Raw genomic sequence first — 6,057 nt, 5'->3', positions numbered from 1 at the left:
TTTTTGAAATTTTAAAACACTTTTAAAATACATTTTTTAGAAGCGGGTTCATATGTATTGGGTTCACGACGTCCACCCTAGTGACTTGCCTCCTCACTCTGATTAAAGAGTGCATGATTGTTTGCTTGTTGTCTTCACACTGCAAGTCCGACCGAAAACGGCCTTGACAAAAATTTTCATCATGATTGCCGAGACCAGCCAATTAAGACCGGCACAACAATAAATAGAGAATTCATTGAACACGGTGGCGACACAAGTTCACTGCTATTGAGTCGGACCAACAAAGGGCATGACAATAGTTTTTGACCTCGACGATGAAGTGATGTAACAATCAATATTTTGAACACAGATCGACCCAGAGTTGCCTCCGCCTAACCCCACGTGGGCATGCATTGCACGAGGAGATAGATCGATCTCACGGGAGATCAGTAGCTCAATCCCAAATGTTATCCTTTTGTAAAGATGATCATGTAAGGGTTGGGCAATTTCAATATAAGCCTTCTTCAAAAGAAAAAAAACATCATTGGCCAACTAATCTGTAGTGTCGCGCATTAGAGGGGGGATGCACACAGGGTGGAGGGGGGGGGGGTTGTCTCGCTTATAGCGAAACAAAAGAAGCCCTCGGCTCAGACGCCCCCCTAAGAGGGTCGGCTCAACGAGGAAGGAAGGGTTAGCTCCTAGCGCACTTTTTTTTATATTTCAGAAATGAATGCATATTTTATTTAAATCTTAGAAAATATTAATACCATGTTTAGAAAATATTCATGCGGTGTAAAAAATATTCGCGCAACTTTAAAATTTGTTGACAATTTTTTTCATATCATTCTAAATGTTCTCGGCATTCAATTTTTTAGTAAAATGTTAAAAGTAGTCTCATAATTCATAAAAGAAAGTTTCATATCATTCCAAAACATGCACGGGACATTTGAAAAAAAATGCTCACATGTTCCAAAAAATGGATGTTCGCATTTTATAAAAATGTTTATACAATTTAATAAAATATTCACGTAATATAAAAAAATGTTAACTACCATTCAGCAAAATGTATGTGACATTATATCGATATATTCACTCATTTAAAAAAATGTTTGTGACATTTTATAATATTGTTGATACAATGTATAAAAATTTCATGTAGCTTAAATAATGTTTCATGGCATTAAAAAATATATTCAATGTGCATTGAAGAAATGGTTAACATGTATTCAAAACAAATATTTTTTAAATGTGCATTATTTGAAAAATGTTCAACGTGTATCAAAATAATGTTCTGTGTGTATACTAAAATGCACAATGTGTATTTGAAAAATAATAAAGGTGTTAGAAAAAGAAAAGAAAATCAATGATGAAACACTGAAAAAGAGAAAAACATAAAAAACAGTGAAGAAACGAAGAAAACAGATAAACCAATAGAAACGCAGAGGAAAAAATATGAGCCAGAGGGAGTACAGTATTGGGTTGGCCTGCTCCCAAGAAATAGCCCTGGAGTTTTTTTTTGAGACAAAGCCCTGGAGGTGGATTAGTTCCAATCGTCGCCTTAGCCCAAAGCCCAAAAACTCAGTAGACCCGCGCAATCGACGGTCCACCACGATCATAACACTACTTACTTTCTGGAACTAGCTGTTATAATCACACCACTAAAAAGGCTGTTATAATCCCCAGCTCAGGTGAACAGTAAAATAAAAAAATCTGATTTTTTTTTGTTTGTGAAACAGTGACAAAATGTTTGTTAGCTTGAAAATTTTCATTACCATACAACATTCCAGGAAATCATGGCAAAAATAATAAAACTGATGCTCCAAAATGTTATTTTCAAACGCATTTTGGAGATCAATTTTGTTTTTTTTTTGCCACATTTGACACAAATGCCATTTCATGATGAAATTTTGCAAGCTATGAAATCATTTTTCAATGTTTCACAGAAACAAAATTCAGAATTTTTTTTGAATGTTTGACTTTTATTTTATTTTACTGTTCACCTAGCTTACATTACATGAGCTCGGGATTAGAACAACACTTTCGCTTACTCTCTAGACTATATGCACGAAAGAAATTACAATGCAGATACATGGTGTTACATAAGTATATACTTTGGATCGTTGAGACCACAAATGTTTTTAGATTTCATGGCGGTTGCGGTAACAGGTCACTCGTACTCCTTCATTTCTTTTTCTTTTCTTTTTGAACGGAAAAGGCACCTATTGTATTCATCTTCAAGAGTATTACAAAGAGGCATAGAGAAGGCCCTGTTAAAAGAAGAATGAGCTGGGAGCATAGTCTGGACCTACACATCTGGAGATGAGCAAAGCTGGAAGAAACATGAGCCTAAAAATTGAAGTTCCTGAAGAACAACAGAGCAACAAGAGGCTGCTGGAGAGAGAACTACAGAAATCTTCAGCTAGAGAGCATAGAAAACCAACAACCCTAGAAAGAAGCCTTGAGAGAGCATCAGACGAGACAAGCCTTGAATGAAGAATATGTAGTAGTCGCCTACAAGGTCCCGAATAGGCAACACTATGAACTCCACAGAGAAAGCCTTCACGAAAATCCTGTAAAAGCATCAAAACTAGCGAAGGCTTGGATCCTGAATGTGATGTTTGTGTTCCTGTGTCTCTTCTGAAGCACCTTGAACCCCAGGTACAAAGTGATCTTGTAAAGGTGCGCCACATTCATTCAGCTCAAATGCAGAGTACCACATGCATTACAAAGTCCGAGGAACTTGAGAGAGTCTAGAAATAAAAGGACAGGGAGAGTGCCTATGAGCTGAAGATTACATCCAAAAATAGGTTCCACTGAGCGGTTGAGAACCTCATGAGCCAAATTATCAGCTGTACCATTTAGCTTCCTGGATATCTTTTTTTTTGTTTGCGAAAAGCTTCCTGGATATCTGATAGATAGAAGGCTGCAACTCATTTGAGATGTAGAAAATTTCTACTAGCGGGTGCCTAATTGTCCAATGTACATCGTCAGAATCGAGTGTTCTACTTGTAGCAGCATTTGCTAGTGGCAAGCAATCAGTGAGAAAAGAGACTTGCTTGAGTTGTAAAACGTGTGCTATTTACAATGCATTTTGTACGTAAGAGATGCTGCACTCTATTGAGACAGAAAAAGGAGAGAGTAGAATTTTACTCCCAGCAAGAAACAAACCGTCAACTTCAAGCCAATTAATAGTGTTGCGCTTTTCACACAAAAAAATAGTTTTGCACTACAAATAAGATGATAAAGGGCAAGATCAGGACAAGTAATTTTAGGTGCTAATTAACAGGAAATTAGTGCCAAGACGGCTGATCCTAGAATTAGTTGGCTAGTGCCTAGCATCAGTTCTTTTTTGGTACTCCCTCTCTCTCAGTTTAGAGGGCGTGCGCTTACCTCTAGATCGTCAATTTGACCAACCTATTACAAATCATATATTACAAAAAATATACCAATATAAACTCCAGATGTTCTATTTTCAAACGGTATAATTTTTATGTTATATAGTTTATATTATGGTGATAAAATTGGCAACCTAGGTATACGCATAGGATTTGTAAACTGAAACGGAGGAAGTAGAAAAATGGCTCTTCTTTTATTAAGCCAAACACGTGGGTAGTTGAGTCCGAATTTGTGGTGTGCTCAGTTGCCACTGGTTTTGCTAACGTATATAGTATTTCTCTGTAAACTAGTAATATAAGATGTTGTAGATCACGTATTGGAAATCTAAAACATCTTGTATTAGTTTACAAAAGGAGTTACATTGAACACAGAGAAAAATAAAACATTACATGCAAAATATTTTTTGCATCAGATTTGCTGCAACTCAGCTAGCTAAGATTTATTTATGTCTCATTCACGCCCATAGCCATTGACCATTGGCGTACATATGTAACTAAATACTTACATCATTGCGAATTAAGCATAACTCAGATGATTAGGTCTTTGTGGTGTAACCAACCGACCAACATTCACATCCTATACTTGATATTGGTGGGATCATTTTCCTGAATTTATTTTAGTTTTCCCAGCGATGTTCGTTCAGTGGGAGGAGAAGTTTCTGTCAATTACGAAGACGCCTGTGGTGACTTCGTCAATCTTAAGATGTCGTGCCGGCTCCGTATCTCAGAGATGCTCATAGAGATAGAGTATATGCATGCGTTCATAGGGGTGAGTGTATGTGCGTGTGTAGGGGCATGTGTGTTGTATTGTGTTAAAAAAATACTTATGTCATTAAATATGTTACTGTAAGTGTTGTAACATGAATGCAACTTGCACGGGCCACAGTGCGACTGTAACTTGGGATGGGAGGGAGTTCACAACTAGACATGCAATTGCAAGAGTTGTAACCTGAGTGCAAGCACAAAGTGCTTGCAATTGGGGTCGGGAGGGGAGTTGTCCGGGGCTGTTGCATGTCCACCACTAGACATGTAATTATAAGCGTTGTAACCTGACTGCAACTACAAGGGCACAAAGCAACAATAACTAGGATCCAGAAGGGGTTATCGGGCCAGTTGCATGTCTATTGCTAGATCTGCAACTTCAAGCATTATAACCCGTCTAAAACTGCACGAGCGCAAAATCGACTACAACTAGGATCGAAACAGGAGTTATCGGGGCCAATTGCATGCAAGTGCAAGTTTTGTAATCCGATTGGAACTGCAGGGGTATGGAGCGACTGAAACTGAAATCGACCACATATTTTTCCTACTACTCACACATGACACATGCACGAGTTGCACGCGATTGACCCATGCGCAGTTACAACCATTTGCAACAAGTATGCAACTAGCGTCGACCTGATTTTTTTTTCACTTGTCCTTTTTTGGAATCATTGTGCTTTATTAGTCACTGAATATGATTACATTCATGCTGAATGGTTTCAGCTGTAGTTAAGCCATAAGCATCTATACCTAGTAACACTAGCCCGCTTCGAGCAAAGATGTGCTACTTTTTTAGCACCCCTCCTAATAAAGCTCAACTCGAAACAGTAATGTTCCCACTCATCTCCTTTTTCATGTAAAATTCCTTTGATCTCTGTGTGCCATAGTCTTCACTGTCCCGAAGCTTCACCGCTTGTTGCGCGTCTGAATTAATTTACACATTCCACACTGCTCTATCGAGAGCCAGTTGAACTGCCTCTTTTATAGCTATCGCTTCTAGTATCTCTGCGTTGCTTGCTATATCATGCCACATAACTTGGCCCCTTAGAAGAGCGACTTTTATAGCTATCACTTCTAGTATCTCTGCGTTGCTTTCCATCCCTACTTTCTTGATCAGCCTAACGTTAAGCGCTTCCTTGCCATGCAGTATGGTTCACCACACATGCGAGCTCCCCCTCTTCCTTGGAGCTTTCATGAAATCCACATTGCTATAATACTTCCCTTACATAACTCAGGCGCATAACTAGTCAGGGTTCGCGAGCAGTCGCCAGGCCTGCTTGGACAGCAGGGCTTGGTTGAAGGCCCGGAAGTGACGAGTTGCACATGATGCACCCGTGCACAATTGTAATCGTCACAACACGTATGCAACTGGTGTCGAGCTGGTTTTTTACATTCTAGATGCACATATTACCCACAAAGAACCCGTGCACAATTGCAAGCGCCTAATAACTAGACAAAGACAAAGAGCAATAGTCCAATGGCCCACGTGAAATAACAAATGGGCTGGAAATAACATTGCTGATATCATGTGAATGAGACATAGTTAGATCAGAGGGGGCTCCTGAGGCCCCGTGTCGCTCCCCCGCGGGCGACCCGGGCGCCCGAACCCTAGCGGCAGCCCCCGCCCCCATCCACCTCCCCTCCCGCCGCCGCCGCCGGCGGACGCCGCCGGGCAAAGCCCGCGCGGTGCCGGCGGCGGCGGGCCCTTTCCTTGCCTCCCCTGGAGCGGGGCCACGGGGGGCTTCTTCTCCAGGCGACGGCGGTGCTCAGCGGCTGGCGCATCGGGCGGGGCGCGCTGGCAGATGGCGGTGTGCGGCGGCGCTGCTGCTGGCCGGGGTCGGCACGTCGTGGTGGCGCGCGCGGGCTGGCGGCAGCCCGGCGCTCTTCGTGGCGGGGTTGGCCGGCCAGATCTGCCCTGGCC

This window comes from Triticum aestivum, chromosome 3A, assembly GCF_018294505.1.
Source record: "Triticum aestivum cultivar Chinese Spring chromosome 3A, IWGSC CS RefSeq v2.1, whole genome shotgun sequence".
NCBI lineage: Eukaryota > Viridiplantae > Streptophyta > Magnoliopsida > Poales > Poaceae > Triticum > Triticum aestivum.
Note: the sequence above shows the minus strand (reverse complement) of the source record.